Source organism: Lactuca saligna, chromosome 4 (genome assembly GCF_052625555.1).
Source record: "Lactuca saligna cultivar CGN05327 chromosome 4, ASM5262555v1, whole genome shotgun sequence".
In the NCBI taxonomy this organism is placed as follows: domain Eukaryota; kingdom Viridiplantae; phylum Streptophyta; class Magnoliopsida; order Asterales; family Asteraceae; genus Lactuca; species Lactuca saligna.
Window position 1 is genome coordinate 30,890,062 of NC_136420.1, and position 21,245 is coordinate 30,911,306.

Here is a 21,245-nt window from a genome sequence, read left to right on the forward strand (position 1 = left end):
TCTTGAAACTTTTCAAGACTATTAAGACTCCCACTGACTCCTTGACATATACGATTCTCTTATCAAAACATTTTTTTGATAAACAAATATTCAAGAGTTAGTGTAGCTTATATCAAAACAAAACACTTCATAATTTTGGTCTTAGTTGGTCTTTGTCTTATCCAAGACATCACAACTTTCCACAATTGATGAATGTTATAAACCTTCTTAATACTATTCACTTAATGTCACAATCTTGACTTTAAGACTTGTTTTGGAACGAAGTATGATTGACTTCTTGATTTGACCATTTCTTCAATCTTTGATTCCTCTTCTTGGACATACAATTGTACCAAGACTCATTAGAGGATCAATTGAGATATGGTTCTTAATCATTAAGACCTATCATAAAGCATAAAAGCTACTCTCCCTTCTTCTTAGAATGGAGAAACTCTTATCTTTCTGCCTACTCGATTCTTCTTATTCGTTCTACTATTGATCTAAACTCTTTAATCAATTCAAAATTACACTTAATCTTGTAAGTGTAACCATATTTACTAAGCCTTTAGTAAATCATGACGAATATCTTTGTTACTCTTATGGTGAACTTGATCAATACACAACTTTGTGTACTCAGTCTCCTAGTCCTTCACTTGACACTTTGTCAATGAATTAGTCTAATTTCCAAATACGTAATTTCTCATTCATCGTGCAACCAAGTTGCGTGATTCCAAATTTCAGTCCAATTGAAATTTGGGTGATGAGAAACTCTCCCTATTTGGTAAATTCTCGACATTTCCATAAATAACATAACTAAGAATCATATCCATTCGTTGTAGAAATATGCAAACATCAATTTTCATTACGATTTCATTGCAAGGAAGTAAACAAATAAATAAATAAGTCAAACAAAATTTATTTTATTTATAAAAGCAGCGGAAAAACATTTGTCCTTACAATGCAAAATCCATTGAAAACTATGTAAAAGGAAAATTTCTAACAACTCTATCATAACTATCTAAGCTCAAAATCCAATCATCAAGTCCATGCGATCAAGATCCATCTCTTGTGATTAGATTCATCTTGCTCTCTTATCAAGCTTCCTTTCTTTTCACCGATCCTTCAAAACATTCAAATGCAATCTTATCACATCATGTATTAAGAATCAATGAATAGGAACTTAATGGAGTTAGATAGTGGATTCTTACCTAAAGCGTAGTCATACTTTTGACTCTCCCATCTCTTAGATCTCTTAGGTAAATAGGGCAACTTCGTCTCCAATGCCCCTTCTCTTGGCAATAAAAGCAAATTGACTCCTTTGGAACAACACATGGAACTACTTCAGACATAGCCTTTCTCTTATGATCAAACTTTTCGATCATTGCATGTCTTTCATTGCCATTGTCTATATCCATAGAGGTCTTGAAGGCAGATTCACCAATCAACTTTGCTTTTCTATTGCGCCAAACCATTGCTGATTTAGCAGCAATAAGCATGTAGGTGAGATCTATAAGGGTCACGTCGTGGTTCATCATATAGTACTCTCTTACGAACTCACTATATGAGTTAGGAAGTGATTGAAGAACCCAATCAACAGCCATCTCCTCACCGACAATGGATCCCATCATTCTTAACCTATCAATGTGTGACTTCATCCCTAAGACGTGTGCACACACCGACTTGCCCTCTTTATGTTTACTTGCCAAAAGGGCTTGAGTGATATTGAACTTTTCAATTTTACAATCTTGTGGGTTAGGGAGAGTAATTGGAGGAGGAGGAGGAAGTGAAGCATGATTTCTTGTTCCTCGATCGAATCGTGGAATATCATCTTCATGTGGAATGCTTGTTCCACGGGATTGAGAAGACCATAGTTGTCGAACTTTGACATCGGGAGAAAAAACGAATTCAAGTTAGTTGATTGATTGAGTCCTTGGTAAATCACCCACATGAAATTCCAAGGCTAGGACCCAACACAATATCCTACAACTCGGGAGAGGGATGCCGTAACCCAAATTGCATAACATTTGAAGGTAAGTGAATGACGATTCACTAATTTCCACCATGAAAAACGAAAAAGAAATTTAAGTTTTAAATCTATGAAAACTCCTAGATCCTTTGAGATTCATTGAACATTTCAATGGCATGTTTAAATCTTGATATGCCCCTCTTGTTTGTGACTGGGATGCCGAGGATCACAAAGCGGGTGTGAATAACCATGCAAACTACATGGTGCCCTCACATGTTTCAATCACCTATTCGATGTGCCGGTAAACCACACACGCTCCACCGAACTATGACAAACATTGAGTCACCCTTTGCTACCTTTGCTTAGAACCATTTAGTGTGCCGGTAAACCACACACACTCCACTAACGTCTTCGCAAGGGCACAAAGTGTAATTTCATGGAATTGCATCAATTCACTTTTGCCTAAGTAACTAAGATTGGGAATTTGAAAACCATTTAGTTACTTTGTATTTCATTATACTTATAATGGAAGGTTTCGTCCTATCCTACCCGTTCGGCTAACGAACCTCCACTAGTCAAGAGTGCGGTGGGTAAGAGTGGATACCCATTCAATCGCCATTTTATAGGCAATTTCCTTAAACACCCCTTATAGACCAGCTTCGTGAATGAGGCCTATTAACGGTAAGACTGACTTTTACTCATACATATATATAATGTTAGACTTTTAATATTATATATAGTATAGGGTGCATTTTATACTTTTAAAATACTATGTGGTTAACTTTAACAATTACACTTTTAATTCAATTAAACGGTTAACCTAAACTTTTATGGATTTATTAAATGTCTTTTAATTATACTCCTTAATTAATTAATAAAACCATAAGAGTGTATTTGAACTTTTCAAAACATTACTAGGGTTTTAGAATTTAACATTCCTAATTAAACTTTTAATCAACTTTTAAATTCCAAAACTTGAGGGCAAGTTTTGAAACATTTCAAAACATTGGGGTTTTTAACTATTTAAATTTCAAAACTTCAAAACTTTTGGGTTCAAATTTAAACTATAAAACCTAAAGGGGAAAATATGAAACTTTTCATAACAACAAGGATCAAATAACAAATAATCTAAACTAACATTTAATTACATAATTATCCATATTTGATTTGTTTAATGATTTCTTGCAAAACAATTTATCAATTTACTCAAAATAATTAATCAATTATCTTATAAGGAAAGAATTATCTTATTAATTGATAATTATCTTTAATTAGATCAAGAATATAGTCATATATATCATAAAATCAGATTTATATTGATCTAACATGATAAGGTAACTATCCATATGCAAAAACAGCAAGAAATCCCGAGATAAGCATTATCTGACGAGTTGACTCGTCGAGTCAGGCATGGACTTGTCGAGTCTGCATGGACTCGGCGAGTTCAACCATGGACTCGGCGAGTCCAGCCTCCACAATCCAAAAAATCAAAATTTTCAGTTATACAATGCATCAATACAATTGAAACCAAGCTAGGCTCTAATACCAATGATGGGTTTTGGTCATAAGACATCCTATGTGCTCATACAAACCCTAATGCTTGGATCTAGGTTTCTCTATTGTACATGCTTTGAATCCAAGACTATAAACCCTAACTCTAACATATGGAAATTGACATTAACATATAATTAGGTTTAAGAACATACCTTGATTGTTATGTAGCAATAACAATCCCAATTCCTCCTTGAATTGGCTTTGGAAGGCTTAGAGTCACAAGTGTCACTCCTCTAATGGCTTACAAACACCATAAGCAAGTGGAGAAGGTATAAAGAGAGAGGTGAGAGGTTAGAATTCGTATCTAGGACCTCTTGGGAAGGGATACACGAATTCATGACCCTAGGGGTGTTTATATAGGTGTAGAGACAGGGTTTCAGTCATTATCCTTATCTAGTTGATTATCCATTAAGCAACCAATAAGATAATCCTTGAATCCTTAGCATACTCGAATTCTAAGGCTTTCCAACCTTAAATTCGTCCACCATATAAATAAGATAATCCTTACCTTATTTTGTAACTATCACATAATTACAAATCAGCCCCTCTAGTTTAATTAATTACATTTGATCACAAAACTAATTCTTAATTAATTATTGACCAATATTAATTAAACAAATATGATTTCTCCTTTAATATATTATTCTTATAACATATTAATAAATCATATTATCCTCTCTCTCTTTATTCATTTCTCCAATCAAGTTGCTTTGGTGAAGGCAACCCAAAAGGACCATGCACCATCGGGTCAAGTACATACCAAAATAGTTATGGACTTAGACACTAATCCAACAATAAGCTCTTTCTCGAGACTTGGCAGTGATCTCTTCCACAGTCTCAGTCGTCTGGTGGAGATCTAACAACTCTTGCGCCAACTTCTACGCCTCAAAAGTCTAGGCACACTCTACCCAGAATCTAGTCTAAAAGTCATCCCATGACATAGCATCAACCGTATCATTACTCAACTCACTACCAACCTTTTCCTATCAATATCGTGCTCTATCCCTCAAGATATAGGAAGCAAGTCGGATCTTGTCTCCTTTCGAGACGTATGGTACGAAAAATGTTGGCGACATATGCCACTCATATACTGCTAACAATGGGGTCCCTAACCCCCATGACAATCTGAAGCTTCACAAACTCTGAATTCCCGAAACATCAATGTACAGGTCCCTATCATGTCTGCAACCTCAGTGCCGAAAGTGCTCGTCCTCTAATCACGAATCTCTATAATGCCCTCCTTGATCATACTGAGGATCACAGGAGTCTGGTCAATGATACTGTGCATAACCTCATATGGAATGAACTCCCTCATCTGATCATCGAGTTGCCCTGCTACAGAGTTTGAGCCTGATCCCTCGTCGACACCAGAACTAACATCTGGTCTTCCACATAGCATCACTATACTTGGCAATATACCATCACTAACATCACAATACTCATCCAAACTCGAGGGATCTCACACACTACAAGTTCCCTGGTTTCATCTCAACCTTCCTTGATTCGAGTACTAATCCTCTGCTTTTAGTAGTACGGGCCCATACTACCTTCCACATATATCCGTACTTTCCTCAAGAATTGTCTTGACTCCTCCAAGTCCCTTCTACTACCACTATTTTTCTCATGCTAATCTCATCCTAGGCCTGCCCTAGGTAAATCTCTGACTCCACCCAACCCAATCCTCAGCTGTTGAAGGCCTCCTTGTAATGCCAATTATCCATCATCCTCAGCTGTTGAAGGCCTCCTTGTAATGCCAATTACCCAAGCCTAAGGTCCAATCCATAGGCCCAAAGTCAACTAATGATCAAAGCCCAACATATGACCCAATTTTCCAAATTGGGCCCAATCCTTCATATGGGCCTTACCCTAAGCCTAACTAATTACTTTAGTCCATTTGATTATTCTTGGATGGCCCATTAATAAACCAATTACCAAAGCCCAATGGAAAGGCCCAAATTAAGGCCCAAGTGAAACTAGGGTTTCACATAAAATGGCAATTAGGGTTAAGTTTCCTACTTAACCCATTAAGGGCTTAACCCACTAAGGACTTAATCCACTAAGGACTTAATCCATTAAGTCCATTACTGCTTAGATTAATTTATGCCAATGATTATTATTTAATATTTCACTTATTAAATAATTCTCGTGTGTGTCGTGATAAATTCTCAAAGATTAGGATTTTCTCACTTAGCCCATTAAGGACTTAATTCATTGAGTCCTTTACTCTACTAGCTAAATGACATGGAATAATTGGGCTTAATATTCAGTCCAATCTTAATGGTCCAATAAGTCTAAGGCCCAAATACTCATAATTAGGGCTTTCCACTCAAACATGGCCCAATGGCCCAAAACCAATCTCTAAGCCCATTAGGGTTTGCTTGTGGGGCACCACCCACTACCGCCTCGGGTAGTGGTGGTCAATGGCAACTTGCGACGGCGGCCACCACCTTACGGTGGTGGTTATTATTTTTAGTATTCAATTTGCTAATTACAATTACATGGATTTAATCCAAAATACACACACTCACACATACAACCACACCATGGCGGCCGGCGGTGGCGCTTGGCGGCAGCTACTACCTCACGATGGTGGTAGTGGCTATTCATGACTTTCCGGCTAAACAAGGCATACACTCCTATAGTTCAAACTGCATACAATGCTCCAGCCACCCACCTGGCGGCTCAAGGCAGCATCAGAAATCATTTTGGGATGGTAGCCACCACCTCACGGTGGTGGCGGAGGTTTCCTTCGTTTCCCCGACAAGCAGCAACTCCCCCCAAACTCGTCTTTGCTCAGGATCGGGACGCAACCACCACTAGGCGGTGCATAACGACAGCAGTAGTAGTACCATCGGCGACAGCAACGGCACTTACGGTAACAGCAACGACGGTGGTCTCCGTCTCACTGAAGCGATGCAACGAACAAAGTGGCTTGGTGAAATGCTAGCAAGAAAAAAAAAAGAATCGTGAGCAGAAAAGGCGGCTCGTTCATGACTCACCTAACAACGATGCCCACAACTTCCCTGATCGGACTTTCAGTGTCTCTTTCGGGTGCACGACGCCTCCGGTGGCTTGGCTGTTGTGGCGACAAACCAGCGATTGGAATGGCAGTAGGTGGCAACATCAAAACTCCATCAGGTCGGAGTGCAAGAGGGAAACTGGTGATGGCGGCTGGAGGAGTAGAGGGGTGGCGGCCGACACTTCTTTAGGGTTAGGGTTCATAAATGAGTCATCGGAATATATATACCCGATCCTTACAATAATAATCTAATAAAAACCAGCAAGTGACAATACTATTATTTATTTATTTAATATTTATTTAAAAGTGTGTATGTGTGATATTTTTATAAATGCATGTATAATATTTAGTTAGAAGTTTATTATAAAAATAATCGTGTGTTATTAATATTAATGTAATGAAAAAAATATAGATTATATATTTGTTTAAACTAAATTAGTAGAGGTGTGTGTTTGACAATCTATGGAATATACTAGAAATATACTTTTTGGGGGTAATAATGAGTGTAAAAAATGGGATAGAATTGGACATGAAACACTATTGTCCCATTTTTTACTTTTTTTTTTTAGGGGGGGGGGGGGGGGGGGGGGAGGAGGAGGAGGAGGAGGAGGAATGGAGGTGGTCTAAGCCGTTTCATAATTGTAGTGAAAAATCTCCTTATGGCATATCTTAATAATTTTTTTTTTGGGATTAATGATTAGTGATTTAATATACTGTGGTGTTTTTGTTAAAGAAATACCACTTTACTTTATTTATGTTTTAATTTTATTTATAGGGGATAAATGAGACCACTAGCTTAGAAGAAAATAACAAAAAAAAATTCATATGATGAGGCTGTTGTGCTATTTATCAAGGTATACTTTTCATTTTATTTTGATGAATCAATTAATTTTAACATTATGTTATGATTTATTTCCTTTACAACAATATATTTTCACTTATACTATTGGCAGATAACATTTTTTTTACCTAAGTTCTCTTGTAATTGATGTAGAAGTGATCTTAAATTTTATAAAGGGTAAATTTGTCATTTTTTGCTCTATTATTCAGTTATCTATCTTTACAATGAGAAATTGTTTGAAGGAATTATACTATTTTCATTTTACTGTGTTTTTGTTACCATGTTCATAGGGTGAAATAGACTCGTTACAACTTCAAGGTGATATATATGTATGATATGCAGTATTTTGGGGAAACTCACTAAACTTTGTGCTTAATATTTCATGTGTATTGTTTCAGGTGCTTCCGATTCCAAAGGGAATAACTCGACATGATTACATCGTACCCACCGTTGTTCCACATTATATGACTTGTTTTGTACTTTGATAACTGTTCGATACACTTTTATATTTTGATTGGGTTTTTGAAATGAATGAGTGGTTGTTTCGGGTTTACTTAAAAAAAATTTACTTAGTATTATTGAGACGTTAGATTACGTTTCAGACTTATTCGATAATTATGTGGTAGATGTGTTAAACAAACCTCATTTTCCATATAATCATAATTAATACCAATTCAAATATTCACGTAACTGATCCAAAATTGCACATCAAGATAACTCAAGTAAAATCAAAATAACTTAAGTAAAATGTACCAAAAAAAAACAAAAAATATTCACTTGTGTCGGTTTGAAAACATATCGCATAGCTTGCAACTAAGGTATATCAGTTGTTTCAATCATGGGCTAACTAGGCGACCACAAAACAGCACGCCCCTCCTCTGGAGTAGCGTGTAACCTCCTGATCGTGTAATTCTTGTCTTAATCATAAACCATTTAGAAGAATTCGATAACTCGTCAAAAGGGATGTAGTGATTAAATTAATTTGGTCGGGTTAGTTTTGTCCCAAACATTTTTTGTCCAAATATTTGCTACAAATAATTAGCCTTTTAATTAAAGCCGATTATAAAACTATCTTATTATCATTATATAATACATGTGGTATTTTTAGTAAACCGACTTATGAGAATCTAGAAAAGATAGGTTAATGGAATAGCTCGACGATATGGAATATTAGTTTGATATTTAATGGATTAATTAACATCATAACATGTCGCAATGGACATAAAATTTAATGGTCATTGGAAAAAAATTAATCTTTAATAAATGTCATGAATTATATTTTATAATAAATCCAGTACTCAATAGAAAAAAAAATTATAGAGTTTAATGAAAAATAGAAAGATGATGTGTAACAATCTAAATTGTTAAGCTCTATAAAAATAGGAGGATGGCGTGTAACAAAGTAAGTCGTTAATCTTTAAACATTATGGTTGCATGCGGTGGTTTGTTCAAAATATTATTACATGTTATCACATCAAAAACTTGCCACCACACCATCCTAATTATATATGTTTTTATAACAAGTGTGGAAATAGACAATACAAAATAACATATTATAACACCATCTAATTTTCATGTTATCATTTTTTTCGTTTTCTGTGAATAATTATACAAACAAAATAAATTAATAAAACACGATATTTTAAAAAATCCTAAATTACACATAATATTAAAAAAATACAACAAATGACAAAAACATTTAAAAATTAAAAAAAAAACATTAAAAGACAAAAAGAAAAAGTTACAAAATTTCCCCTGAATTATTCATTTTCGTTACGATCATATATATATATATATATATATATATATATATATATATATATATATAATCTGTCAAGTCGTCTCGAAGTTGCTTGTGTTTTCGTTCGTCTTGAATATCAACGACTCTATGTAAATACTTAATTGTCCCTGGTTGAAATTGCACATGTCAAGGTTCCGTAGGCGAATACTCTGCGATGTTTTGTCATTTATCTTCAATAACCATGTTATGCATTATGATACATGCATACATAATATCTCTTAGAGTTGCTAACTCATATGGCCGTGTCGCATGTTAAACTATGTGCCATTTTCGTTTTAGAACTCCAAAAGCACGTCCAACGTCCTTACCTGCTCCTCATTTTCCTCTCTTAAAAAAAAATCTTTTGGGTCTACCAAGTGTCGAAACGCCTTCACAAATATGAAATATGGTAGATATATTTATCTATAAGGTAATACCCAAACTTATACTCATGTCTATTCATTGTGAAACATAAAGAGAAAAAGACAACATAAAAATACATACATGTTAACAACGTTAACTGTTCTAACCGATAAATAGTTGAAATTTATCTTTACATGCACCCAACTTGAATTTACTTGCATTTACATTTGGAAAAGTTACAATTGCTCTCTTACATCCATGAAACACTTACATAACTCTTGAAACCCTAGCAAAATAATCTATCATTTTGTGTTACATGCAATATGAAAGCTAGAATGTTCTTATATAAGTTAAATATTCCATTTAACGCATCAATTAAATAAAATGATTTGAAGAGTTTTGGGAGTTACAAATCATAACATTTCAATTAATCATAAATTAAATTGTATACTTTGAATAGTGATAGGAGTTTCAAATGCATGAGATTCAAGAAAAAATAATTGTTTTATAATATATATAGATATAGACTAGACGAATATTCACACCTTGTGCGGAATAGAATTATATAGGTAACATTTTAGTAATCATATATTACTGAAAATATTTATGTCATGTATATTAACTAAAAAATAATTTTTATTACATTTATACAATTAATTAATATAACATTATAATTAATTTGAACAATTGATAATATAACACTTACTAAAATCGAATCATTTAATGGTATATACTCACGTTTTACGTGTGTATAAAATTAGTTATATTTCGCATCTATTTTAATTAACTAATGTTATAATTTATTAACTTTAAAAAACATTGACGACGTTCTAATTTCATAATGATGATTATTTAAATTACCAATTTGTGATGTAGCAAAATTTAATTTATAACTTTATGTTATTTTAACTATTATTATTAGAAATTAATTTAAAAATAACTTAACTGAAATTTAGTTATTATAAAATTTTTTTGAAGATCTTGTAGTTAATTTTATTATAAGATTTGTGTTATTTTACATTTATTTATTTAATCTTTTCTTTTTAACTCTTGTAAAGAATATACATTGAGTTTTTTCTTTTAAATTGTATTTGATATTTTACTTTTGGTTTTAAATTTTACATTATATTTTTTAGTTTGTTTAATATATTAGTTTGATTATGCATTTAACATTAAATTGAAGTTATTGATAATTCAAGAAATCTTCAATTTATGATAACATTTTGAGTAAATTACTGAAATTGTCCCTATGGTTTGGTCAAAATTGCATGTTTGGTTCCTAATTTTTTTTTTGCACTCGGATCGTCCATGTGGTTTGATTTTGTTGTATTTTTTGTCCCTGTGGTTTGATTTTGTTGCATTTTTCATCCCATACATAAAGTTAGGGACCAAACATGCAATTTTTACCAAACTATAAGGACGAAAACGCAACAAAATCAAACCACACGGACGATCCGAGTGCAAAAAAAAAGTTAGGGACCAAACGTGCAATTTTGATCAAACCACAGGAACGATTTCAGTAATTTACTCTAATATTTATAATTAATAACATATTTAAATTATAAAAGATATCATATGAAAATATAAAAAATTGGAAGTTTCAAATTGATGCGGTGAAAAGAAAAATATTTTATTTATAAGTATAGTATAATATATGATTTAAATTGATTTTTTTTTTCTTTTTTACCTTGTGACCGTTCCTCAAAGGTCAAATTGTCACCAATTACGAGCCAAAGTAACCATTTCCTCCCATTGCCGACATAACGCCCAAAAACACGAAGACGGAGATTGCAATAATACATACATATTTACATTATAGCCCTCTAGACTATTGAGGGTTACACACTTTATGTTACATCTCGAATAATACAATCGACACTTACCGACACTTTACATAAAAATATCCTACCGACACTTTTATAAATAACACTCCTAATTATTCTACCGACACTTCTACATAATTTAGGAGTGTTATTTTATTTATAAAAGTGTCGGTAGGATATTTTTATGTAAAGTGTCGGTAAGTGTCGATTGTATTATTCGTGATGTAACATAAAGTGTTTAACCCTCAATAGTCTAGGGGGCTATAATGTAAATATGCATGTTATATTGCAATCGAACGATTGCAACAATAATTGTAACCGGCTCTCTTGAGCCTATAAATAGGGCCTTTGCCCAAATGAAATAAACAAGATAAGTTTGAGTGTTTAAGACTTGAGTTGATCTCAATTGTCTTCTCTGTTGAAATAGTTGTTCTATTTCTGAATAGCAGAGTCCTATCCATATAACTATTTAATCATTCAACACAATTCATCATCAAACTAATCCAACGCATCATTCAGGTATAACCTTCTGCATCATTCATGTATAATCTTTTCTTAATCTTTATTAATTCCGTCATGTTGTTAATCCGTCATCACCTGAAAAACTCATGATTATAACTTTTAGAAACAAAATGATAATTTATTTATTTATTTATTATGAATGTTTGTAACGATGAATATTCATGATGCGTGATGAACATGTATTCATATGAACGAAAAATTTAACATTCATAATCATAATAAGAACGATACTTAGCTCTGATACCAAATTGAAAATAACATGATGACGGATTAACAACATGACGGAATTTATAAAGATTAAGAAAAGATTATACCTGAATGATGCGTTGGATTAGTTTGATGATGAATTGTGTTGAATGATTAAATGGTTATATGGATATGTTTAGATAAGACTCTGCTATTCGGAAATAGAACAACTATTTCTACAGAGAAGACAATTGAGATCAACTCAAGTCTTAAACACTCAAATTTATCTTGTTTATTTCATTTGGGCAAAGGCCCTATTTATAGGCTCAAGAGAGCCGGTTACAATTATTGTTGCAATCGTTCAATTGCAATATAACATACATATTTACATTATAGCCCCCTAGACTATTGAGGGTTACACACTTTATGTTACATCATGAATAATACAATCGACACTTACCGACACTTTCACATAAAAATATCCTACCGACACTTTTATAAAATAATACTCTTAACTATTCTACCGACACTTTATATAAATATAATAATCCCTTCTCTATTGAAAGGACAGGTGTCTTCAATTATGGATTTTTTTGTCATTGCTTACGTCATTCCATTGCTTACGTTATTCCTCCCGCCTCCGAAAAAGCAGATATATTTTTTAGTTAGTCTTCCATGAATAGTGTTGCTTTATGATGGCTTCCATTCTCTTGTTAGTGTGTCTGCTATATGGTTGTTGGCACTTTTGATATACTTGAGGTATGGGTGAAACTGATGTAATTGTAGTTGCCAACGGATTAAACGTCCACGACAATAATCTTCTTGTAATTTGTATCGCCAAAAGCCAAGTAGATATTTGGAATCTGTGCGTAGCTCGAATCTGGTTTGGAGTAGATCGACTTTCCATTTTTTCAATGTTCTGAGACATGCTAATGTTTCTCGTTCATGTGTGCTGTAATTTTGCTCCGTTTGGGAAAATGTTCCCGATACATACTTGCATAATTTTTGCTCATATTTATCTGTTTTTAATACTTCAGATGATATATCTGTCTCAGTGTATGCTTTTTGTGTTATTTTCATATCACTGTATACTTTATCATTGTTTACTTCGGATGGTATTTTCATACCAATGTATGCTTTACCATTGTGTACTTTTGATGGGTTAGATGTGAGGTTTCCTTCACTATCTAATCCTAATAATACTTTTCCATGTATGATTGCTTTTAGGCATCCTGCCCAAGTGTCTTGTGACGCATCTGTTTCCACAATTAGAAAATCGTCGATTTTTGCATTATATAAGGTAGGAAGAACTTGAATTTTTTCTTTTATATTTTGTACTAGAATAGTATCTATATTTGTCCAAGACCAAGGTATTTTTTCTGATATTTTCTTTTGTAAAACTCTTCTTTCTTTTGCTAAATTTTTTAAAAATCCTTGTTCTGCAATATAATTTAAACAACCAAGAAATCGTTGTATTTGTTTTCTATTTTCAAGTTTATTGGGAGACATATTTAATTTTTCTCGTATGTTATCTATTAAAGATAGTTGACCATTTTCTCCAATTTTTAAACCAAGATATTCAACTGTAGTTTGAAAAAGTTTTGATTTCTTTTTTGATAAAACTAAACCTTTTTCTTTGATTCTTTGTAAAACTTTGATAATTGCGTCGATGTGTGTTTGTTCATTTCCTTTTGTAAAAACAATTATATCATCAATATATGCAAGACAAATATGATCTAAACCATTTAAGGTTTCATCCATGAATCGTTGATATATTGCTGGTGCCTGCTTTAAACCGAAGGGAAGGACATTCCATTCATATTGCTTCTGAGGAGGACATGAAAAAGCGGTTAGTGGTTTCGTATTTTCATGTAAGCGTAATTGCCAATATCCAGATTTTGCATCAAATGTACTAAAGTGTGTATTTCCTTTTATTTTTTCCAAAATGTATTCTTTTCGTCGTAATTTATATGAGTCTCCAATAGTAGCATCGTTCATTTTTTTTGTAATTAATTATCATTCTTCGTTTTCCTCGTTTTATTTCATTATTATTTTCTACATAAAATGCAGGTGCAGAATGAGGACTTGTGCTAGGTTGAATGATTCCCTTTTCTAGTAATTTAGTACATTCTTGTTTAAATTCAGAGACATCTTTGATACTATATGGAATTTTGTTTGGAATATTAACTTCGTCATTAGGGTTTTTAATAATATTATTATTTCTTGATTATTTCTGTTTTTTAATTGATCTATCGGGTTTTCACTACATACTTTTTCGAGTTGTTTTTCAACAATTTCTTTAGCGAATGTTAGTAATATGCGTAGTTGAAAGCCAACTTCCTGTTTAATTATTTTAATAAGATCAAAATGTTTGATAATTGTAGTTTTTATAATACCTTTTGTTGGGTGATTAAGACTTATATGATCATTTGTTTGTATAAATGGTTGATATAATTTAAGAAAATTATTTCCTATTACTAAATCTATTCCCGAATCGTGTTGATATATAGTTGGAGTTTTAAATAGTGCTTTTTCAATTACTATATCTATGTCTCTTCCTACGAACCAAATTTTGTGAACTGATTTATCAGCAATTGTAATTTTTAATGGTTTTTCTAATTTTTCCCAATTTTTTAATATCTTTTTTTCTTCCGAAACATAAAGTAGCTCCTGTATCTATATATGAGACTAATTCTTTTTCTTGTATTTTAGTTGTAATAAAGGTACTATTTGGATTAATATTTGTTTTTCTTCTACTCATTAGAGTTGGTTTATAAATTTCTATATGTGCAAAGTTTTCATATTAACAAGTTGTGTTTGTTAGAATGGTTGAAGCATTGCGTATTGTTTTTAAATTACGATTTTGTGATTTTTTGTATTTCTTAATTCCTTCTTGTAATCGAGATATCTTTTTTAATTGATTATTATATTCTTCACTTTCCGAGTGTAATCTTATCAAACAGTTTTGTTCATATGATAAAGTTTTTTCTAAATGTTGAATGGTATTAGAGATATTAGAATTTATTTTCCCATGATTTTTTAATATATTAGTCCAAAGCATGTTATCTTTTGAAGAATTAATTTGTACTTTTGAATTCATTTTAACAGATTATTAAGGTGTCTGAAAAAAAATTAATTGAATTGTTAATGTTTTTTATTACTATTTTAGAATGATTAATTTGAGTTCTTAATCTTCCTATTTTAATTAATTGATATGCAGTATAATTTTTGTTTGACAAAACTGCAAACTTGGTCCCTTTGGTATACAAAAAACTTTGGATAAGGTCCAAAAAGTTTCCAACTTGCATGGATAGTCCAAAATCAAGGTTTTTTTTTGGTTTTGGTCCTGAAAATATTGAAATGTCCATTTTACCCTTATTATTTCTTTTTTCAATTTTTTTATTGAGTTTAGTATTTAAAAAATTATAAAAAAAATAAAAAATAAAAAACTAACACCCTACCCCTCTCCATGACTACACCCACGGTACCCTCTCTCTCTCTCTCTCTATCTCTCTTCTTCTTCTTCTTCTTCTTCTTCTTCTTCTTCTTCACCTGCAAATTAAAAAAATAAAACAAAAGAGCAACCCATAACCCCATCGTTCTTCCATTTGACTTTCTCTTTGTCCCTCTCTTTCACTCTCTCATACAAAACCTGCAACTCAAGAAAAAATTTTGAACAATTTTTTTTATGTGTGTACGCTTTGTTAGAAACCAAGATCTCCGATGAACACCAGAACTTTGATGAGCACTGAAACTCCAAGATCGCCCCTGCAATCTTCCCCTCTCCCTTTCACATGCAAAATCTTACTTTAACCTGCATCATCTTCCATTTCTCTATCGACATCTTCCTGATTCAAAACTCTTATAGACTAATTAACACACATGCATAGATATATACACACATAAACACTCTACAATCAATTTGCAGGTGTGAATCTTAACTTTACAAGCCCTAGATTTGCAATATCCATGGCAATCAACCCTAGAATTTACAAGACCCGTGTTGAATCGATTCAAATCGATTCATCTGGTTCAGTTGGACCTTGAACCTGTGATTGAAGGGTAAGACCTCCATGTCTCTCCTATCTTCTTCTTGATCAAGAAACTCATCTGGATTAATCAGATAAAAAGATTCAGAATCAGGTCCATCCATAATGCATTCATAGATTGAATTGATTTGAACATGAGATGGACAGGTTTATCTGGGTTCATAATCGCCGCCAGATTCAAATCAGAAAGATGGAATAACTCCAACACCCACACTCATGGATTGAATCGATTCTGGTGAGTTATGGCATTCGAGGGCTAATCGGGACAAATTTCGAACCAAATATCGTTGCGACGGTGGCCGACGATGGTGCCGATGACCACAGGTTTAGAGGATCATCGTGGTGTCATTGGGTTTAGGGAGAAGTATACGAAAGGAGAGGAAGAGTCTGAGTCGTGATCTTCTTGGTCATCGAAGAGAGAGAGAGAGAGAGAGAGAGAGAGAAATGGGTCCATTCTTTTCTTTTCTATTTTTAATTGATAAAAGATTAAAATAAAAATACAAAAAGGAAATTAAAAGGGTAAAATCGTCCTTTCAGGTTTCCCTAGGACCAAAAACACAGAAATTTCTTTATTTTAGGACTAAAACAACGGAAAGTATTCGATTTTGGACCTTCCATGCAAGTTGGAAACTTTTTGGACTCTATCCAAAGATTTTTGTAAACCACAAGGACCAATTTTGTAGTTTTGTCTTTTTGTTTTTAGAAATTAGTTCTTGTACTTCAGATTCTTTTTCTTTTAAATGTTTCGTGGAATTTTCTAAATCTTTCCATAATTTTTTAAGTAAATCAGCTTTATATTTATTATCGAAATTACAATATATTTGAGTTTTATTGCTCATTATTTATTTTTACCATGTAAAAGGTGGTTTAATAGTGAGTGGTTTTTGTTCAAGCGGTTTCTCATGTGGCTCTTCTTTAATAGTTTTTATTTTTAAATATTTTTCAAGTAATATTTTCTGTTGAGTTAAACTTTGTAATAGCTCAGGAATTTGTTTTAGTACAAATAAACTTTCTATTTCTATAATATTATTCAATTTTTGACTAATTATATTTAACTTATCTCCTATTGATTTATCTTCTTCAGAATCAAGACCAATATTATATATTGTTCCTTGTGGTAAATTCTGTGGTATTTCTATAATCATTTCTTTATCCGGTATGCACGGTTTTGTATTTTGATATGAGCCTTCAAGTGTTTTAAAATATTTTAAAGGACTACTTGATGATTTTGTCATATTCTTAAACTTAATGATTTAGTCATTTGTTTTATGTCTTCTAATTTTTCATCTTGGCTATTAGTAGATGTTGTTGGTTGATTTTCTGATATAGAAAATCTACCTGTTATAGTTGAAATTGGAGGTTCTATAATCGGATTTCTTTTTATCAACGGAGTAGTTATTATTGGTTGAAAATTAGTTTCATTAAAAATTCTATTATTATTCATATTTGGTGATTCAAGTGATAATAAAGGTGTAAATAATTTATCTATATAAATTCTATCTTCTGTTTTAAACGTAATACTATGATGAGAATTTGTTAATGCATAATTTATTTGATATGTAATAGTAAATGGATGATTCCCTTTTAACATAAAATTTTGTCTTAATAATTTATATCGTACGGTAATACTATTACTTAAATTTTTATTTTTTAGACTTAATCCTAATTGTATATTGATATCAAATTTTATTTTTCCTTCAATTAAATTTCCTTTTCCTTTTTCAATAATACTTTCTTGATTATTAATTATACGATCATCTCTAATTTCTAATTCTATTGGTGTGTCTAGATCGCTAAAAGTACTTTTTAAAATTATTTGAATAGTTGATATATGAATATAAGCGATTTTTGTTCTATCTACTTCTTTAATATTAGATAATCTATTTCTAATTTGTTGTTTATTTATTATTGGTATAATAATATTTCCTTGTGTTGATTCTATTAGTATTGGTTATTCTCCTATAATTTTTCCATAATATATAATATTTTTTCTAGAAAAGAAATTTTTTAATGAGTTATATCTAAAATTATGTTTTTCAGATAGTGTAAAATTTGATTTTCTTATAGCATTTTTATTAATATTATTTTTATTAATTAGAGCATCAAAGGTGTATCCTGATTCATTTTCTTCGTTATTAATAATGATTGGTGTATTTTCTATTTCTTTATCTTCAAGATTTTTAAACCTGAAAAACTCATAATTATAACTTTTAGAAACAAAATGATAATTTATTTATTTATTTATTATGAATGTTTGGAACGATGAATATTTATGATGCATGATGAACATGTATTCATATGAACGAAAAATTTAACATTCATAATCATAATAAGAACGATACTTAGCCCTGATACCAAATCGAACATAACATGATGACGGATTAACAACATGACGGAATTAATAAAGATTAAGAAAAGATTATACCTGAATGATGCAGAAGGTTATACCTGAATGATGCGTTGGATTAGTTTGATGATGAATTGTGTTGAATGATTAAATGGTTATATGGATAGGACTCTGCTGTTCAGAAATAGAACAACTATTTCAACAGAGAAGACAATTGAGATCAACTGAAGTCTTAAACATTAAAACTTATCTTGTTTATTTCATTTGGGCAAAGGCCCTATTTATAGGCTCAAGCGAGTCGGTTACAATTATTGTTGCAATCGTTCGATTGCAATATAACATACATATCTACATTATAGCCCCTAGACTATTGAGGATTACACACTTTATGTTACATCACGAATAATACAATCGACACTTACCGACACTTTACATAAAAATATCCTACCGACACTTTTATAAATAAAATAACACTCCTAGTTATTCTACCGACACTTTATATAAATATAATAATCCCTTCCACATTGAAAACACGAAGACGGAACCGGGGGGGGGGGGGGGGGGGGGGTTGTTGTAGCCATTATAACGGCGTTTTTAGATACCAAGTCAGAAAAATGAGGTAGGATATTATACATACCCGATTGTCTTAGAATTTCTATGATTTTTGGGGACTTTTTATTAGCCAAATTTTGATCATTTAACCCATGACAAAAATATAAACGAAATCCACTTAGTTATTTAATTTATGTATAATATAATTGAATTTCAATTTTTTTTCAAACCTTAAAAGAACTTACTTAACTCTGTACCCCACCCTTTCCATTTGAGTAATGATGAAAACTTTTATTCATTCATAATAAATTATATTTTATATAGTTATAAAGTAGAGAAATTTACAAAAATAACCATTTACACTAATGATATTACAAAAATAGCCAAAAAAAATCAAAATTACAAAAATAGCCACTAATTTCGCAGATGAGAAGGTCCCATCTGCGAAATGGGCTTCTCATCTGCGAAAGTACAAGTGCCTAAAGCACAACTGTGCTTTAGGTACTTGTACTTTCGCAGATGAGAAGGCCCATCTACGAAATGGGCTCTCATCTGCGAAATACCCTCGATTTTCACTATAAAAACGTTTTTTTTCCTTCATTTTTCACCCTTCTCTACACAAAAACTCTCTCTAACTTTGGGCTTATCTTGGAATTTTGGCTAGTTTTTGAAGAAAATGGAGGATTATGTCAACAATCCCGCAAATATGGTTAGATTTTAACTCTTTTAATGTCAACAATCTCTTTATTTTATCATTTGTTGTATTATTTAGTGTTAAAAAAGGGTAATTTTGTTGTGTTTGATAGTTTTAATATTTTTTTAGTATACTTGAAGTTTAAATGCAAGTAGAGACAAGTAGAGACTGCGTAGATAATGTTTACAATTTGTTATTTTTGTTGTTTTTTTAGTTGTTGTATAATCTGGAATCTTGTATATTCTAATCGTATAGTTGTTTATATAAAGTGCAAAATAGTCGTTTGTATATATATTTGTCGTATAAGTATAACATTTGTATAAGTTGAAAATTTGTGGTATATATATTGTTAGAAATTGTTTGTGTTTGTCGTATAAGTAAAACATTTGTATAAGTTGAAAATTTGTTGTATATATATTGTTAGAAATTGTTTGTGTTTGTCGTATAAGTAAAACATTTGTATAAGTTGAAAATTTGTTGTATATATATTGTTAGAAATTGTTTGTATTTGTCGTGTAAGTTGAAAATTTGTATAAAGTTGTCGTATAACTTGCAAAACTGTTAGTTTGTTTGTCGTTTTATTTTTAATTTTTTTTTTTGTTTATATGGTTATAAAATGTTAGTTTTAATTAGAAAGATAAAATTTGTTTATATATTTGTCGTTTAACTTGAAAATTTGTTTAAGTTGAATATTTGTCGTTGATATATTTGTCGTTTAAGTTGAAAATATGTTTAATAAAATGTTTATATAATTATGTATGATATTATTTTTTATCGTTAATATATTAGTTGTATAACTTGGAAAATTGTTTATATATGTGTATGTTATTGTTTTTTATCGGAAATATATATATTAGTAATTAAGAAATTGTATTTGCAGTTCGTAATCATATATTTAAAAAAAATATATTTTTTAGTTATCTAATTTGTTTTTGTGTTTTTTCTGCAGCATGATTTTAGTTTAATGAATACGAAAGTCTTTGCGAACTTAAAAGGCTGTGGCGGTAACATATGGGAAATATTTGAAGTTTTAGATGATGCTCGACGTGCTATTTTCAGAGATACCGTCTTTGGTTATTTTATTGATGCCCTCGTTTACAAGGGGACGCATTATTGTTTCATAAAATGTTCCTTCATCAGATCCGGTCGGACCCTGTTTTATACGCAGATGGAATAAAACGTTTATATTTTCGAGTAGGCAATACGAAAATGGTGTATGGGTCGGAAGAGTTTTGTTTGATTACCGGCTTCAATTTTGGGGAGTATCCAAAAAACATTGGGAGAAAAGGGTCAGAAAAATTAATAAGCAGTAAAAAAAGATGTTTACTGCGTGACCGGCTAATTCCGGACCATACTAATAGTTCGGTGAAAATCGGCGACCTGAAAAGTTTAATTTTAAATCGAATATTCCTAGCACTTGACGACGTTGATGCAGTTAGAGTATGTTTGATATACATTTTGTGTGAAGGTTTTTTGGGTAAAGAAGTTAACGATCGGGTGCCACAAGATTGGTTTTATTTGGCTGAGAATTTGGATCTCTGAAATAGGTATATTTTGTTTACGTTAAAAA

At 31.7% G+C, this 21,245-nt stretch overlaps 1 long non-coding RNA gene across 1 annotated transcript; it reads right to left on the reverse strand.

Annotated features, from left to right (window-relative positions):
- Nucleotides 1–9,573: 9,573 nt before the first annotated feature.
- On the reverse strand, nucleotides 9,574–12,294 carry LOC145041481 (uncharacterized). Its single transcript, XR_013680230.1, has 2 exons — nucleotides 12,162–12,294; nucleotides 9,574–11,922 (listed from the first exon to the last, which is right to left on the reverse strand). It is a non-coding gene; the product is annotated as an uncharacterized LOC145041481 (long non-coding RNA).
- Nucleotides 12,295–21,245: the final 8,951 nt, after the last annotated feature.